General features: G+C 38.5%; 1 protein-coding gene across 3 annotated transcripts in view; it reads left to right on the forward strand.

The window, feature by feature from the left end:
* The window catches only part of diaph1 (diaphanous related formin 1), a 173759-nt gene that overhangs the window by 998 nt on the left and 152520 nt on the right, over positions 1-20241 (forward strand). The window lies entirely within an intron of this gene.

The raw sequence follows: 20241 nt of genomic DNA on the forward strand, positions 1-20241 counted from the left end.
GACTGTAAACTACAGTCGTTGGCTGCTGATGTTGTTTTACCATTTATAATTTGCAAATAATACTTTTCTGAAATGATATTATAAAGGAGAAAGTTAAAATGTGCGAATATATAACTAACTTTTCCTCAATCTAGAACTGATGGTGGTGCTTCAGACATTTCGGATTGAAGTAAAGTTGCTTTTATATTCTCACATTCGGACTTTCTCTTTAATAATGGCATTTCAGAAAAGTATTTTATCAAATACTAAATTGTGAAGTCATATTAGCAGCTAGTGACTATCAAAGTACATTGTTTTTAGTTAATTAAATACCGCTAATGTTGTTTTTAAGTCTACTTACATGCGATTCAGACCTAATGTTTAAACTATTGTCACAACTTGTCACTTCAAAACGAATGAGTATGTCAATAAAAACAACTTTACCTCAACACATTTCGGTTTGTTAATTTTTTGTGCAGAGAAAGCTGTTACTTTTGACATAAGCAAGTTTTTTTTAGCTTTTTAAACTTTTTTTAGCAGAACATTTCATTCAAAGCGAGGAACTCATGATTGATCTCAAGCAGCGGCTGTAATAGCATAACAGCCTCCTTTTTCCTAAAACAGCTGTGCTGTGGTGTTCATAGTAATTGCTTTGACATTTCTTTCAGATATGATGCTTTGTAATGCAGGTTAAGTAGTATCTTATCACTCGTATGACACATGCAACATAGTTTCCGTTGAAATGGAACGTCCGTTTCTCAGTTTGAATTGCTACATTGTTGCATTCCAACTGCATCCACGTTCCATTTGGAGCTGTAACTTTGTTTGATCTGTTCTTTTAAAGTTCTACCATAGTTTCACTGTAGCTCAGAGTGCTGTCACTCGCAGATCTACATCGATCACAAACATAAACGAAGATTCTGTAACGGGAATTTTATTGCCTTCGGCTAAATAACTGCAGAGAGACTCCTCGAAGTCGTGAAACTGGTAAAGCGAGAATGAGGGAATTCTGTGACGTCATAAAGGAGTCCTGGAGCGCATGTGGATGGGGGTTGGAGGCTGCTTCCAGAGCGACTCAATCCACGCCCACTAATGTCTGTCTTCAGCGTGAATGTGTTAACCCTTTAATGTGCTGTTGGGGGTGTTTTCATCTACTCTGGGGTGATTTTGAGCCTTAACTTGGCCATAACTTTCTCTGTTTCAGCTAGCAGGATGATTTTTGGTGACTAATCTTAATTTGACTCCTATTTTTAGTAAATGCTTTGATTAAAAAAAAAAATAATCAGGAATATTCTCTGGGCAAATTTACTACCCTTTTTTATGCTCGGGATAAAAACATCCACTAAACTAAACTGCTTTTAAAATACATCTGATTTTTAAATTAGTTTTTTTTTTCATAAATCTGTTAATCAACCTCAGTCCTTCTCAAAACTACTAAATTGCCTAGAAAATGTCAGGATTTTAACTCTTTGATGGCCAAATTCATAAATGATGTCACTGATTTGGTGAAAAAAAAACACGTAAAATGTTGTATTGTAAATGTTAAAAGTAGCTGTGGACTGGATTTTTCTAACCTTTTATCAAAGTCTTGAACATGTAAAACAGCACTGCCTTTGATGCAATGTTTTTGATCAATTTTCTTTTTTATTCGCCCTAATTTACTGTTGGTGTCTGTTTTTGCCTCATTGAAGTTCATTATAACCACATTTATTTGATTGCAAAACCACAACACCATATAATCATGCATTATTGGTTGTTGGTGGTTTTCCCTGTTGGGAAGAGGTAAAATTTGTCACTTTTACTGTTGATCATCAGTTGGCAGCGTTAACCCTTTAGATAGGCCTGTGCAAAAAAAAAAAAAAAGCTTAATATTTGGATTTTATATGGAGTTTAACAGCAAATTAAAGTGTGTGTGTGTCTGCACTCTCAGAAATAAAGGTGCACGAGCTGTCACTGGGGTGGTACCTTTTTAAAAGGTGCACATTTGTACTCGAAAGGTCCATGTTGGTACCGCAAAAGTATATATTAGTACCTATTAATTTTAAGAGGACCACTTTTGCACTTTTTAGGGACTAATATGTGCCCTTGAGGTATTAATATGGAGTTTTAGGTACAAATTTGTAACTTGAAAAGGTACCATCACTGTGACAGCTCTTGTACTTTAATTTCTGAGAGTTTGTGAGTGTGTGTGAGTGACTTTTACACACCTTAATGTGTCTGAGAAAATCAAAATATGCATCTCAGCTCTCAGAACGACATGGAGTAAACAAAAACAAAGACTGAGTATTTGTGCACCATCAAATGTGGTTGTAATGGAAGTCAATCGGGCAAGCCACCAACAATAAATGAGGGAGGAAAAAGGAAAATCTAACAATGCATCAAAGACAATGGGTTACATGTCCACAACTGTGATCAAAAGATAAAACAAATCCAGTCCACAATTACTTTTCATATTGAAATTATTTCATTTTGTGTGTGTTTTTCACCAAATCAGTGATGTCATTTGTGAGCTTGACAATTAAAGGGTTAAAATCATGTAATTTGAAAAAAAAAACATTTAGTAGTTTTGATCTGGACTGAGGTTGATTAACAGATTTATGCAAAAAAATGGACAAATCTGATGCATTTTTACAGCAGTTTAACTCAGTGGATGTTTTCATCTCTAACATAACAAAAGGTTGGTAAATTTGAACAGTGTGAAGGGTTAATGCATATGCATATTGAACAATAAATAAAGACAGTCAACATTTAAAGTTATTCAAAAAGATCCTAATTTGGGGTGTTTTAATAGTTTTAGAACATCTTTAATGAAAAGTGACGATCACCTTCAAATGTTGACCGCTGTATAACTGTTGTGCATGTGTATATACAGAAAGCGAGGCTTTACCTGTATTTTTAACGATCATCTAGGTCATTTGCAGAGGTTTTACTGCATCAGAAGAACAGATAGGCCAAAGTACAGTGCCAATAAGGATGAGACGGTATGCAAAGGAATGTGTTTATATTACATATCTGATAATATGCTGCTGACATTAAAAATGTAGGTCACTGGAAGGTCAAGATGAGTGTATGTATTTGTGGGAGTCAGTTTGCAGTGCGATACGGTTATAAGCTACACATTCTGGTGGGATTTGTTTGTGTGGAATATAGTAGTAATACTGTACTAATCCAAACAAGCCGTCGATCTGAGGGAAAACTGATATTGCATCATTAGGCAGTGTTTCCATGGAGTCACCTGGTGTGTTGTAGTGAAATTCTAGACCGTGTGATGGGAGGAAACCGTAAACCATCACTGTGTGCGAGTGGACATGTGGGGTTTCTTTAGTGGAAGTATAACCTTTATAAAAATATACCACACTTGCTTTATTTGTGAATAGGGCTGCATGACATTGGAAAAATCTGACATTGCGGTGTTTATTTATTTATTTATTTTTTTCCAGATTTATATTTTGCAATTAGGGCTGGGCGATTTTTTTGATTAATTCGAATTTACGTTTTAAGACTATTTAATTTTGGTTTGAACACGAGTAGAGGGGAGTGACTGTAGCAGTGAAAATGAAAGTACCCGCCCCCATTACAACATTTTGTCACGGCGCTTCTGGTGTGCGACCTGCTTGACTGCCTGTTAAATCGTGAAGTCATGTAGGATTTTACTTGTTGCACGTCTGTGTGGATTGTCAAGACATTCCCTCATCAAGTCGATAAACTCGACCTCAACATGTATGAAGGACGTAAAAGCCTGCCATGTGAAAAACCGCGCCGATCTTTTGGTTTGAACACGAGTAGAAGTGAAGGACTGTAGCAGTGAAAATGAAAGTAGCCGCCACCATGACATCATTTAGCGGACCTAGTTGAAAACCAGACAGATCAGCCAGCATAATACAGACAGTGGAGTAAACCGCATCAAATGATCGGTATTTAAAAGGGGAAAAAGAAAAAATAGATTAAACTAAACATATAATTTTATATTAGACAAGCATCTGGTGCTTGTATTTGCTCCTGCTATACGTCCACAACTTCACACACTGGGTTAAATTAGGCTTTGCAGTGTCCATGTTCAGTCCTTTTCTTCCACTGTATCTTTTTAAGAAAAAGGCAGCAGCTTTACAACCTGACATTCAATCAGAAGACAAAGTCAAAGCCGAGCTGACAGCCAATCTTTCCTAGACTCAGCAAAACTTGCAAAAATCCCTCTGTATTCCTGCAACTGCAATATTTACACAAATATTTCTTATCCAAAGCTTCAGCAACGCTATTTAACTCGTGAATTTGTTTTACATTTATTTACACCTTGACTGATTTTTGTATGACATGGCCATTAAAAATACAATGTTCCTTAACCACAGTGGCGCAAAAAGGGGGTATGCAGTATATGCGGCGCATAGGGGGGCCACACATGGGGGGCGCCATTGTGCCAAAACTATTTTTGAAATTATCCATATTAAAAGTTTCAAATTATATATATATATATATATATATATATATATAGTTAAAAAAGTTTATTTAGCATTTTATACGCGCATAATATTGTATTTTATTAAATTAAAAAATCATTCCCCCCTCCCCTCCATTTTTCATACCATATACGTATTTTTATGAATTTATTATGCATCATATTGATTCATCAGGCCTTTTGTTAACTTCTTAGCTCAAAACTATTTTAATTTTAGCTACAAACAAAGTTATAACATTTCAATTAAATAGAACATTTCACACCGGTTGTTTCTGTTTCTTTTACACTAAACATTTGACAGTCTTTTTTATTTCACTTTTAGCAGTTTCAGTCAATTGTTCTTGCAAAGACAGACCTTACACTTCTCACAGTATGCATGTGAGAAGTAATTGCAATGTTCTTTTGCCCTTTAGGACTCCCATGTCTATCACTTAGTTTTGACAAATGTAGTACAAAGTGTCCAAAAGCAAGGCTAGTCAAGGTGCTATAATCATTTAGTGAGTGAAAATTAAATTGAGAAGAAATTTGGGGAGGTATGAGATGCATTTCTTTGCAACTTAACATGCTTAATGTAATTATACCTTTTACTACTTCAAAAAATACAGTTTCGCAGTTCTGAACACAACTGAAATAGTATGAAGCATATTGATATCTTTATGAAAAATATCTTTAATTTATTGATGGAAATATTTTCCACATTTTATCACTTGCCTGTTTTAAAATATAGTTGGATTGAAGGGGGGCACGCAAAAGTTGAAGCCGCATACCTATCAGTAAATGTGCAGTTGCGCCCCTGCTTAACCAGATGGTTTTTCAAGTTACTTTTAAAGAGAGTGTTACTTCAGTCATGTTGTTGTAATGTTTTGAGAAGACTAGTAACACACTAAAAAAACAAAATCGAAATCGAAATTGTGAATCGGTCAAACTTTATAAAAAACCTAGATTTTCTTTTTTTTTTTTTTTTGCTAAATCGCCCAGCCCTATCTGCAATATAAATACAATTTCAACAAATGCCTTTAATGCCTATACATGGAAATAATTCATTAAATTAACTTGATTGGGATTAGGGCTGCATGATATTGGAAAAATATGACATTGTGATAATTTGTTTTTCAATTCTTGATATAAGCAAGCAAGTAACTATGATATTTGCTTCAATAAGCTTATTATTATCTTCTAATTATAGTATTAGTGTATTTTAGGTGTTGGGTAGCATTAGGGATATCTAATAAGATCATGCGGAATATGTAGTTTAGAAGTGCTAATAAGCAATATTTCAATAACATGCATGCTAATAAGCAACTAGTTAATAGTGAGAATTGGCACCTAAAGTGTTACCAGATGTATTCATTTAGATTAATCGGTTTGATTTTGTAGGGGAGTGCATCATGCATCAAATGTAATAAATTAGAAGCATAAGATAAATGCAATAAAGCAAAGATGAAAGGTAAATTAACAGTGGATACTTTATGGTTTTGTATAAGTAAAGGTAGAAATTACACTACAAAGTCTTTATTGTATAAATAATTCAATACAATTGGTAATTTAGTTGTGCCTGAATACTTTAATCTCTGTGGTTAAAATCTGCATCAACACTCAAGCCGTAATCCTAACTCAGCATTGCAGTGTTCACTTTCATGGCTTTAAAACGCTCCAGTTTCCTTGTATCTGTGGTTACATTCATTAAACAGCGGTGACCTTCACAGCCAATCACAGTCATTTCTGTTGAGCACATGAACACAATAGCAAATCAGCTCTGCTTAAGAACGCTTAACAGCACTCAAATGTCATGGATGTTTTGAACATTTCAGTGTTGAATTCCAGTATCATGACAACACTGCTACATCAATGAAGCCTGCAGGTGTTCATCTGTGCATAATCAAGATTGTTGTAATGTACATTTTTGTTAAGTAGTGCAGCTTCAAGCCTGATTTATACTTCTGCGTCAGGTGACCGGCGTAACCCACGGCGCAGGCAACGCGCGTGGCTGTGCATTTATACTTCTGCGCGCTGTCTCTGTCGGTCTGCATTAACACTTCCGAAACGCTAGTTGGCAGTGAGGTGTTTATGTTCCTCTGTGTCGAGTTTCTTCGCTGCTGTTTTGCTTTTCCTGAACACTTCCGGGATGTACAAGTGGCTCAAACTCGCTCATTTTGAGGCAGGAACCGGCGGACGTGCAACAACTTTAACTATGAGGTAAACACAAAACAAAACTTTCCATCCGGAGCTCCTTCACGGGACTCCACACTTGTAAACAATCGCTCGCGCGGCGTCGCGCCATTCGCACGGCTCTCGGTCCCGCCCAGACTCGTCAGCGCTACCAAGCCGACCAATCACAGAGCTTACGCTACGCGTCGTTGCGACGTGTAGTTACATTTTTTTGAGAGGTGCACGTCAGTGACGGCGATGGCCACGGCGAAGGGCTATGCGTCAGCGCCATAGCATACGCCGGTGTTTGACGCAGAAGTATAAATCAGCCTTCAGAGGATGAGTAACTTGTGTGGAACAATAAATCAGGCCCTGTGATTGCAGATAAAATTACGGAATCTAAAAATCTAGAACTAAATTAATTGTATTACAAGTAAGCACATATTAGTATTTAGGGACCGAGCACTGAAACGTTGCGTAGGCCCTATTGGAATTGCTGTTTCTTCTTCTTCTTCCGCTTCTTTTCCGGAATGAATTGCGCTTTTGAGGGTCTAAACATGTCTGAAAACTCATGAAACTGTATGTTTGTTATAGATTTCTGGAGTGGGTGTGGCAAAACGACTCAACAGCGCCACCTTTGCACATTTGACGGACTGGTTCCCGAGCTACGATTCACGTAAACATACGAAAATTGGCACACACCCCAAACATGCCAAAACCTACAAAAAAAGTCTCTTGGAGCGAAATCTCAAACCAAACAGGAAGTCAGATATTTTTTACATCCGTTTTTACCATTTCCAGGCATTGTATTTTAACGAACTCCTCCTAGGGATTTAATCGGATCCTTGGGCTTAGCGATGTTAAATTACGAAGATCTAGAGTTTTCATCAAAGGGCGTGTCTGTTGCGGCCTCTCAAATTTTGACGATTCGCCACGAAACAGGAAGTTGTTATAACTCAGGCATGCGTTATCCGATCTGCCTCAAAATTCACACGTTTGATATCAGTTTGATACCATGCCAATATCCAAACTCCTCCCACAAATTTTATCGTATCCGCACCAAATTTGGGTGGTGTTATCTGAAAGCTCTAGCGATTGATATATTGTGAAGATCTAAAGTTTTCGCCGAAGTGCGTGTCCGTGCCGCTATTTTAAACCTGAGTGCCTCGCCATGAAACAGGAAGTACTTATAACTCAACCACACAATGTCCGATCTGCCAGAAAATTCACATGTTTGATACGATTCCTCTCCTGAAGACATCTACATGCCAATATTGAGTCAGTCATAGCGCCACCTATTGACAGAAGGAAGTTTGGCTTATAACTCAGCCACACAATGTCTGACTTGCCTGAAAATTTGCATGTTCCATAAGATTCTTCTCCTGAAGGCATCAACCTGCCAACATTGAGGCACAATCACAGCGCCTCCTGCTGACAGAAGGAAGTGAGGCATCAATCTGTGATTTTTCTCAGATTTTTAAAAAATATATCAGCTTAAATTATTATTGTTCGCTGTTCCCTATCATCCTGAGGCCACCGGGCGGTGGTGAGCCCGGGTCCCTTTCATTGCTGCTTGCAGCTTTAATTTTTATATAAATCTGCTTTCCAAACATGTTTGGCTATTAAAATGGAATGCAAAAAATAAAATAAAATAAAATGAAGCAAACATAAGAATATAAAAAAAAAAAAACCTAGTAAAACATGTAAAACTGATTTCATCATAGGGCTTAAAATAAAAGCTATTGTGAATCTCTTCTCTGATTGCTCAGCTCTCTTTATGTTTGCTCCTGATCGATTCCACTCCTGAAGGTCTGAAAGTCCAAAATTTCCATTTCGATCTCAGTGAAGTCACGGTCAGCTTCAGACGGGTTCATCCCGAAGTGTGTTCAGCAGAGTGAAACGCTTTTGTGCTTCGGGGACTGAAGTGAAGCGTCCTTGTTCACATCTGCCCTCAATAGTCTCAAACTCTCCTTTCGGCAAGGATTCAAACACACACACACACATACATAAATACACGCATGCCGCTGGTGGTTGTCTGTAATAAGCAGAAGGTCGTGTTTTACTACGGAAGTCATTTTTGTGTCAGGGAGATTAGCTCAGTGTCTGAATGTCCACATGTCCGCTTCACATCTGCCCCCTGCCGAGAGCGTCTCCTATTTGGTGATGTCATTTCCTCTTTAACCTGCTTGTTATGTATACAGGTTTTTCCTAGAGATCATAAGGACACCATGTACACGCATGATGTAGGTTTGGGCTTGTTTATAGAGAAAACAGTGTGTTGCGTCATGTTTGTGTGTCCTCTGTGTCCTTTTGACTTGTGCATGGGCTATTATAGGCTTCTGACAGTGGGATAACCTTAGATACAAATATTACAATATCACGATTACTGCTCTAAATTATCTTCTTTTTAAATGTCAGCTTTATACACCCAATATATCTTATTTTAGGCGACTTTTGAAATCTTTTGGAGCAGTAAGCATGTCAGGCTAAATAATTAAAGGGTCACGAAACACCAAAACACATTTTTTGAGCTGTTGACAGTGGTATATGTGTCCCACACTGCTAAAAACACTATTAGGACACCTATATTTCACTAAAAAGTGTAAATTGGTTGTTTTTGCGTTATTTCAAGCAAATTCGTACTTCCGGTTTGAAACGAATTTTTGAAGCTGCGTCACGGTCATGACATAATAGCGTGTATTCCAGCGTGCAGACTGGACGTGGATTCAGGCATAAGAATTTGGACCATTTGTAAATTAAATAGTGATTCTTTTTTTTTTATAGAATTATTTATTCAATGAAGATTACGGAGTATTTTACATCTTCAATTACTGTATACCTGAATACTGTTAGGTAAAACCATAGACTGTAAAATATATGGAGGTAGTATCCGTGACGTCACCCATAGGTTTCTGAAGAGCGCAAAAGAAGCCACAAGTAGGCGCGGTCAACCGTCGCCATTTTGGTCACGCGTCATCACACCCACGGCGGGATACCAAACAAGGGCAAAGAGGCGGAGAGTGAGCGGAGCTACAGACACCTGCTGACAGTTTGCTTGGACCTGGTTCAGACACACTTTACTTTGGGAGAAACGCTTAATACTTCATCACCTGTGACTCGTTTGTGTTCTGACCACTTGTGCTTGGTTGTTTACTATATCAATAAAGTGTTTAGACTTTTAAAACACTGCTGTAACACATTGAGCCACTAAACATTGTTCTCATGACGTTTTTCAACAGGAGGAAAAGGCAAATTACTTCCAAACACTTCAGATATAGTCTGTGTTAGTTACTGTAAGACTATTGATGAACTCCAGCATAGCACTGTATGACAACGCTTCAGATGACTGATCTAGAGCCTACAGCTAATCAATCTGACAGATTCTGAAGTGCATTACAGCTCTAAATATAAATATAAACCATAAATGATCTTAAATAAAACAAATACATGTATAGAGATGGTATATAAGTATATAACTTTACTCACATGGGAAACGGAGGCCACGTGAATGGTTTGTGAGCACAATTAAGTGCCCTCAGCATGCCATGCCATCTAATAATTGTAGGAAACAAGTCCAAAAGGCAGTCGACTGCGTAAAGCCACATAAAACAACACAGAAACACGATGAATATGCCGAGTTCAGTGGCTAACCTGCTGGATTCAGCTGAGGTGACGTGGCGGCGACCAACGAGACCTAGCTGTCAATCAAGTGACCACGCCCTTAATTATGCAAACTTAATATAAAGGAAACGGATGAGTTATAAAAAAAATTCACCCCCTCACAGTTGTCATGAAGGGTAATATTAGCTGTATTAACCAAAATCTTTTTTTTGTACCAGGCTGTAAACACCTTTTTTTCTGCTGTAAAGTTGGCCATTCTAACAGTGGGCTCAATTGAAATTTGCTCTGTTTTGGAGCAGGAGCGGCTAAGACTAGCGGAATTTCGGATGAATTGCAGTTTTAGTTACTTCCGTATTGGCTTCCTGAGGGAGAGCGGGAGGTTGACGCTTGGGTAAAACCGTAAAACACTGTTTATTTCATTTTAATCTTGCTCTCTATTGTATTTATCTATGCTTTTAGATTTCTTTTTTCCAATATCATGCATCTCTTGGGCAAATACTATTATGCGATGATGCTTTTTTGTTTTATTGTGCAGCCGTACTTTTCTATAAGCAATATCAGTTGACTAGGCTGCAGGTTTGTGTAAAAAAACAGCTCAGTAATGCTTCGAGAGTCTCTCTGTGGGGCTTGGTGTCGCTCAGGTCACTGTGTTGAGCTGAGTTTGCCCTCTCAGGACAGATTCAGATTCGCTTCTGCAGCAAATACAGCTGCTATATGCTCTGGAGAGTTGGAAAGGTCAGGTGGAAAACTGCAACACGCCCTGCTGCACACGGCTATGCTATCAGACACCGCAGGACTCAAACCTTGAGCTCATGTGCTGAGAACAAACCAATGCATCACCAGCGAGCCTTCAGGAGAATATTTACTGGCGATGAAACCGTGTTGTGCATTTTAAATATGCGTATACAGTGCTCAACATAATTGACTACACCTAATTTTGAAAAATAATATTTTGATCAATTTCTCAGTGAATATGGGTAATATATACTGGTGCTTTTGAACAAAACAGATTGATTAAATTGATATATTTATAAAAATAATGTTTTAGTCACAGAACATCTTGAGAAATAAAAAGTTAATACATTTAAATTCATGCAATATGTTGGAGGAAAAATGACAAACTACAAAATTTTAACCACATTTTATAAATGTTTTGTTTTTCGGTAATTTTTCGGGGAATTTAGTTTTTTTTTATTGTTTTGTTTAATATTTTTCCCTAACACAATTTTGGGCTGCTCATTTCGTAAGTTATTTTGTTAGATAAGCTACAGATTTGGCATCAGTACTTGACTAATCTAACGTATATTATAAAGATAACACCTTATAACAATATGCAATGCAATACTTTCAAAAACGCATTTGTGCATAGCACCTAGAGCTGCCGAATTAATCGTAAAAAGATTGCAATCTCGATTTAACCCCCTAGACCAGGGGTCTCAAACTCGCAGCCCGCGGGCCATTTGCGGCCCTCAGTGCAATATTTTGTGGCCCGCGCTGACCGCTGTACACTGACAAAATCAGCGGAGCGGGGAGCGAGAGCATTTCCCGCCCGCCGTGTAAACAAAGGGGCGGGGATGCCGGTGACGTCACCCCGCCCCTTCGTTAGACGCTGTGACGGGCGGGAAGTGTTAGGAGGGAACTCGCGCCGGCCAGAACCAAGGTAAGCTGTTCCCGCCCCTGCCTGCCACTTAGCTACCTATCTGCAGCCTGCCACCTACTTAGCTACAGCCTGCATCTTATATATATATTATAGGTAGATACAGACTGGTACAGACTGATGTGACTGTGGGGTGGGGGTGTTTTGTTTATACATATATACGCCCTTTTTTTAGGTGAGGGAATGGAAGTTTTGAGTGAGTCTAGACAGGTCTAGACTTAATGATGATCATCTTCAAGCCATACTGAGGGTCTCAACTGCTCCCGCTCTAAAGCCAAATGTGGTTCACATTTGTGAGAAGAAGCGCTGTCAAGTCTCTGGCAGCAAGAAGTAGGCAAAAGATGCCATGTTCAGAAGAACTGTTCATAATCTTCACTCAAGAAGAAATAATTAAAACTGTTAATAATGACGTTTGAGGACTGAAATCCCTTATGCCGCCCAGCCTCACCCAGACTTTGCCTCCTGCGGCCCCCAGGTAAATTGAGTTTGAGACCCCTGCCCTAGACGATCTTATCCAGCATTTCTACGATTCTGTCAATCATATTTTCAAGTTCAGGAGAGAAACAATGGTGGCCGCACAAGTCTCCACATTGTTTTACATATGTTGTTCAACATCGTGGACACCTCCAAATGGCGTTGAAAGAGTCACATGCTGTATTTATAAGATATAACTCACCTTAAAAATGTCATTTCTGTCTTCATGTAATGTAATGAGCTGACTGTCAACTGTTACCAACAGATAGTCTACTTTAGTGAACAGAACCTGCATATGCTGTGAATAACAGGTAATAAAGTTGTAAACAACATTCAGTTTGTGGCACAGAGTGATCGTTTGGGAGCCGCACGGGAAGTGAACCGCTGATAGCAGTGAAAATGAAACCGATGTAGCTGACTGATCACAGCCCAAAAATTCTACAAATTGCCTGGCGAAATGCAAAAATACCCACCCAGTCGTCTGTTTTCACGAAAATCACGTCAGTGACAGATTTTAAGCAGAAAATGACAGATTGTACGCATATGTCTCAAACACAATAATTCAACATCAGAATCATCATCAGCATTAATGACCAGGACAAATCTAAAGTCTGTTCAAGTCCACCATTCCAAGTCTATACAACATTTAGCATTTTAACCAACAGTACAGCTACACAAAGCCTACTGCTGTTTTACCACAAGTTTGCGAATAATAATAGCCCACTCATATTAACCTTGATTTTACATCTACAGAATCGTGAGAAAATCCTGATCTTTATTTTAGGCAAAAAAAAAAAATTGCGATTCTCATTTTAGCCTGAATCGTGCAGCTCTAATAGCACCTCATAACTTAGAGTAACTACACTTCTCAGTAGAAGAATCAGCGTTTGTGACTGAGCCATTCAAATCAGATCACATTCTCAGATGTTGTGAGATGTAATTCAGATTCTGTCTGGGAAACGCCTCTCCTCGTAAAGCAACAATGCATTTCACAGAAGCGTGTTATAGAAGAACAGCAGCCTCGTGTTCATTATGGCCTCTTTATGATGAGAGAGAACTTTTGAGAGTAATTATTAGAGGATTTTGCTGAGGTAAGGCGTTCGGTTTGTTGACAGGAAGTGCAGCTGAAGTGACGCAATGTAGGGAGAAAAAGGGAGATTCATTGGAAATGGAAAACAAAATGAACTGAAAGTAAATGTTGAAGAAAAGGTGAAATATATGTGGAGAGGAGATGATGTTAGCCTGAGTGTGTTTTGTTGGTGGTGTTTGCTAAAGCTTAATGAACCTTTTGCTGACTGATGAATGTTTGCACCTGACACCAGGTTTTGATCTTTGGTTTTATTTTGGTTTGGTTTGGTTTCTTTGGTTTTCATTCTATAATCAGAGTTTCCACTGGGTCTAAATTTTAAAAATCTAAATTTTAGGCCTTAAAAAGTCCTAAATTCGCTCTTCTAAGTCCTAAATATTTTTGCAAGGGTCTTATTTTTCTCATGTCCATGTACCACTACATCCAATGCTCATTTAAATAATTTGTTTGTTGTTGTTGCTTGGTTTTCATGGTGTTGTAGTTATTTATTTCACTAGTCCAATTGTAATTTGTATTATTACAACCAGGGCTTAACATTAACTTTTTTGACCACCAGCCAAGTAGGATTGTAACGGTATGAATTTTTTACGGTATGATAATAGTCTAAAACAATACCATGGTTTGACGGTTTCACGGTATACGGTATTAAATAGTAATTCTCATAGCAAAGACCCTGAAAAGAATAAGAACACGTTTTCTGACTGAACAAAGGTTTTATTTCAACAAACTTTTGAAAGAACCATTTTAATAGAACTATAGAAGTCTTTTATAAAAATAAACTGAAAAATCTCCCATTTTAATAAATTAAATTAGAAGGAATAAACAAGCCGGGTCTTTTAAGATTAGACAAAAATAAACTTAAACTGTCCTTCCTTATAAGCAGGATAAATGGGAGACCAAAAGTGCAATACCAAGTTTATGGCTGTAAACATGTATTTAAAGCGTTGTTTTTTTTCAGTCTAGGTTGTGATGAAGAAATGTAAGCATGTTGAGATTTTCAGGACCTTATCTTGACCGCTGAGGTGAGAGAATGTGTCCACTTGTACAATGAACAAATAAAAAAATAATAAATAATGTGTCAAAGTCCAAATAAACATGGTGCAAATCCTCAGTAAAAAAATAGATATAAATATTTACTATACTATAAATAGTTACATAACGAAACTAGATTCAATATGGAACATCCTTAGGTTTCATGTGCCAGCATGGATATGGTTGTCTGTGGATATGGATTTGGATGTGGTTGTCTGCAATGCAGACAAACAGCTGCACCTTCATTTGCGTCTTTTGAAAACAGCAAGAGCAGCAGTTCGTCTTTGCTGTGTCACTGTTTTGTCATGTTTCTGTGCTGCTGTGCATGCAAAAGTACTTAGTATGAGAATTATTTCATGCAAAACTTTTTTTTTTTTTGCGTTTTATTTAGCCGCGCATAAATGTATGCCTTTCTCTCATTCTGTGTTGTTCAAAAAGCTCAGTGTTGGTCCACAAACAAAAGTGAAACCTATGCTTATTGGTTGTGATATAGCGAGTTTGAACCAATCTGGGCATGGAGGAGGGACAATGCATCAATGTATCGTGTCTGGTTTGTCCGGAGACACAGTGACGAGCGTTTCTTTGTCAAATCAGCGTTGTCAAATTTTGATGACGTAACCGCACTGATTCCGGAGCCTCCGGAGCCGCGAATGTTATGAGATACAGCACTGGAAAGCTGAGATTCTCTTCTTTATGGCAATCTTTGAATTGTAGGAATCGGATCAGCGGATCAAAAGTTATTAAACTTTTAAGAGCAATACTTATGTTTAGCCGCGGGCGGCTGTCTCGGTCTTTAAGGGTTAAAACCGTTGATATGCAATTGTTCATGGTATGATAATCGTGCACGTTCAAATCGTGGTAAACGTCATACCGGTATATTGTTACCCTACAGCCAATGTGGCTAGTAGTTTTCCAACATTACTAGCCACTCACCATTTTCACTAGCCACAATTTTATTGTTGGGAAAGTATATTTTATACACATAAATATGACTTTGACATGCTAAAATTACTTGATTTAGAGTTTGCGTTATCTCTACATGCCTCCTCATACACCCCCCCTCCCTTTTTTCAGATCGTCAGAACGTCTGCGATACGTATCACAATAGCGATATATTGTACAGCCCTATTGTTTTGATCTCTGAGAGCAGCGCTGGATTCTGTACGTCTCTAATTTAAGTGCAGTGTTTTTTTTGTTGGTGGTTTGTCATGAAGTTAAGACTCGGAGTGTCTGCTGACTCACAATCGCGTGTGTCTGATGCCGTTTCTTGGCATGTTTTCTTAGAAATGCATCTTGGGTGCTACTTTCAGGAAGTAATGGTTCAAACGACAGGAAGTCAGAGTTTACCCTCTCTCACTCATGCATTAGTGTCTGCTTATGTCACAAAGGAGAGCAGGATTTGCAGACTAAAACACATGCAGATCTATAAATACCTGAAGCAACATCACTGCTTCAGTTACAGGCTCTCTGATTGGGTTATAAGAAAGTAAGAAGCCAATCAGGGGCAGGCTAATTTGCATATGAACTGGTGCAGTACGCTGTTGTGGGTAATGATGAATGACTAGTGACAGTGGCAATGGCATAAACGAAAGGAATGTTAGATTAATTATTATGATGGTTTTAGTTAAATCTTCATTGTGTTTTTTTTAACCGAAACACCCGTAACTACAGGTTTATAGGAATGTGTGTATAGTAGGCCTGTCACAATAATTAACATAAAGACTTAAGGCACAACACATGATTTGTCGTCAAGCGTTTTTGGTGATGCAATATATATCGCCCATACAAAAAATCCAATTGTGCAACATCTCTATCTCTATTGGAGGTGTCATTGTCAGTATGGTTAATAAAACACTATAGTATTTACGAAAATAAAAATAACTATTATATTTACTTGTGGGTGTCTGACAGCTGGAAATAGATCTGGTAGCAGATATCGCAGCCTCAGTTACGCTTTACCTTTCACTGTTTTGTTTACATCTATTATTGTTTATTTAGAATATGTGTTTTCACATTCTGATTCTAATACCTCATTAATAAACTGTTAAAATGACCATAATTATATGAAATGTTCTTAGGAATAAATGATGTGTACTTTGAAAGATTGTGATGATATTATATTATCATTCTGGCATTATAAAATGGGTGCTTAAAATGACAATAATATGGTTTATTGCAATATATTTTGGTGCAATATATCGTTAAACATAAAATAGGTATCGTGACAGGCCTAGTGTATAGAGTAGGACAATAAATTGAGGCATATTGTGAGTTTGTGTATGCTTTTGACCATGCTAGAAGTAAAATGTGATATCCTGATTACGATATATCACAATATAGTACCATTTCTGAAAATTCAATGAATTAATAGTTGACCCAGATGTACAGAATAGGAATGCAGTTAATTTTGTCAACGACAACCGCAGCTTGTGTAACCTTCAGCATGGTAGTCTGTTGCTCTACCAAGGAGGCTAAAGACCATGGTCTCTAGCGACTCTTGCTATAGCAGCTTTAGAGGTCAGAGGAGTGAGGTTTACCTGCACAGCACACACTAGTTGGCCTCCGTTACACTCACTCCCTAAACCTCACTCCCATCCGGGTTACGGCACCAATGCAACCCCGCCTGTCCTATGCCACCCAACCCGCTACGAACTGGGCGCATGGGAGTCGGTTGCTCTACCAAGGAGGCTAAAGACCATGGCCACTAGCATCTGTCGCATATATGTCTATATATGTATATGTTTGTGTGTGTTTGTGTTTGTGTGTGTGTGTGTGTGTGTGTGTGTGTGTGTGTGTGTGTGTGTATATATATATATATATATATATATATATATATATATATATATATATATGGTAATCTTTAGTTCATCTTTTTGAGGCTGCTTTGTGTTTAGGATTGTCTGATAATATCCATATAAACACGAAGTAAAAGTCTGTGCTGTGTCCTCGCTGATGAAATGTCTGTGCGTGTGTGTGTGTGTTTGTCTGGTCAGTGGAATGCACTCGGTTCAGGCTAAATGGATTAAATCAGGCTGCTTGTGTGTGTATGTGTGTGTGAGAGAGAGCGCGAGAGAGAGAGAGAGAGTTGTACTTAAATAGTCTGTGAGTCAGTGGATTAGATGAGGTTCAGACGCAGGTGCACAGATTTGTGTGTGTGTGTTTGTGTGAGAATATTTTGTCTGTGTGTGTGTGTGTGAATTGTGGTTCAGCAATTAGTCAATCATGCAAGTTTGTAATGAAATGAATGTTGTTCATAATGAGTGCTGTGAAGTGCTGTCATACCTCGCTCTCCTTTGACAGTAATCTTCTATGATCGTTTATTTTACTGCTGCATATTTTACACCATAACTAGCAGAAAATGTTACGGCCTCCCTTTAAATTAAGATCTGTATACTGCAATAATGATATCCAGTGATCCAGCACTGTTATTGCTTTATTGATAAATTAGCGATGTATTTTGCAGCTCTTCCATGCTGAATGAAATGTTTATTGGCTCGTCTCTTTGGCCGATGTTAAATTCACTTTGACCTGCAACCTCTCATTAACAAACAGATTAATCGGTCTAATCTCTCAGATACACTCACGCACACACTCACCGACAGGTGTATTAGGTGGAGTGTGTGAACGTCTGCGGTTAATTCCTGTGCTTGTTTGGCTGTTTGGACTGTCTGAAGAGTTTAATTTGTGTTTGACTCTCTGAATGGGAATCAAACTCTGATTAATGGAGGCTAGTGTGACCTTTGTGAACGCACACACACACACACACACACACACACACACATACATGCACAAACAGACTCTTTGAATGACTTTCTGTGTGAGTTCTAACCCCACAGATTCCATCTTGATGACAAACACTCACAAGCTTGCAAACACAGACTGAATATTAAGTGTGTGTGTGTGTGTGTGTGTGTGTGTGTTTTAGTCCTGGAAAGGCTCATTTGAAGAAGCTAAAACTATAATTTTTAACTAGTTCTTATCGACTCTACAAGTTAATAGGCTACTAATAAAAAGTAGATCTTTAAGATGCGTAAAAAATGACAAGAAATGCTCAACACAACATATCAACATGTTTAGCAACTTTTCATTGGTCACTTATATATTTTTTAATGGAATATGCACTTATATAATTAGCATTACCGTCCTTTGCTTTTGTATTTTATTTATTTTTTTGTTCTGTAATTTTCTTTGCAAATGATTCGATTCATTTAGTGTTTTTCCGACTGTCGCATGAGTTGGAGTCAACAAATATTCATTATCATTTTTAACAAAGCTTTCATAGGCATGTCACAATAAGGGGTTTTTACTGTGTGATACATTGTCACAGATATTGTTGCGATAAGTTGCATTTTGAAATAATTTTATGCTACTGATTATACACTCACCGGCCACTTTATTAGGTACACCTGTGCAACTGCATGTTATTGCAACTTTTTAACCAGCCAATCACATGACAGCAGCTCAATGCGTTTAGACAGGTAGACATGGTCAAGACGATCTGCTGCAGTTCAAATAGAATGGGGAAGAAAGGGGATTTAAGAGACTTTGAACGTGGCATGGTTGTTGGTGCCAGACGGCTGCTCTGAGTATTTCAGAAACTGCGGATCTATTGGGTTTACTCGCGCACAACCATCTTTAGGCTTTACAGAGAATAGTATGAAAAAGAGGAAATATCCAGTGAGCGGCAGTTTTGTGGGTGCAAATGCCTTGTTGATGCCAGAGGTCAAAGGAGAATGGCCAGACTGGTTCCAGCTGATAGAAAGGCAACAGTAACTCAAATAAGCACTCGTTACAACCGAGGTCTGCAGAAGAGCATCTCTGAACACACAACACGTCCAACCTTGAGGCGGATGGGCTACAGCAGCAGAAGAGCACACCGGGTGCCGCTCCTGTCAGCTAAGAACAGGAAACTGAGGCTACAATTCACACAGACTCACCAAAACTGGACAATAGAAGATTGGAGAAGCGTTGCCTGCTCTGATGAGTCTCCATTTCTGCTGACACAGATGATCGGGTCAGAATTTGGCCTCAACAACATGAAAGCATGGATCATCCTGCCTTGTATCAGTGGTTCAGGCTGCTGGTGGTGGTGTAATGGTGTGGGGAATATTTTCTTGGCACACTTTGGGTCCATTAGCACCAAATGAGCATCAACGCCACAGCCTGCCTGAGTATTGCTGCTGACCATGTCCATCCATTAATGAGCACAGTGTCTCCATCTTCTGATGGCTACTTCTTAAGGCAAAAGTTTGTCCAACCCGGTACTAGGAAGGTGTACCTAATAAAGTGGCCGGTGAGTGGAGCTATTAATGTGTTTGAAATGAAGTTGTAGAACATCATTACTGCACCATAGGGCTTTCCTGCAGTGTGTTTTATGATAAATACAGTACTCAAATACTGTCACCCTACTAGCAAACAGACAAATGTGGCGTGAAGAACAGCACTTCTCACAAGTGTGAACAAAAACCGTGTGTGTGTGTGTGTGTGTGTGTGTGTGTGTGTGTGTGTGTGTGTGTGTGTGTGTGTGTGTGTGTCAGTCATTGTGAAATGCCTGATGGTCTGAAGGCATAATATTTCTGTCGTCTACTGTCACTGAGATGAGTTTAACACAAACACACACATCGGATCATGTGTCTCAGAGTGTGTTTGCTGAAGCTCCAGGAAACTTACAGAGTCAACACTGTGAGGGAAATGTTTTCAGTCTAGATCAGCAGAGAATGTGAAGGCTGTTTTCTCCTAAATCTGTATATATTTTACATGCATTCAGGATCTTGTAACTGTGGGTCGGGA

This window comes from Danio rerio, chromosome 14 (genome assembly GCF_052040795.2).
Source record: "Danio rerio strain M-AB ecotype USA chromosome 14, GRCz13ab, whole genome shotgun sequence".
NCBI lineage: Eukaryota > Metazoa > Chordata > Actinopteri > Cypriniformes > Danionidae > Danio > Danio rerio.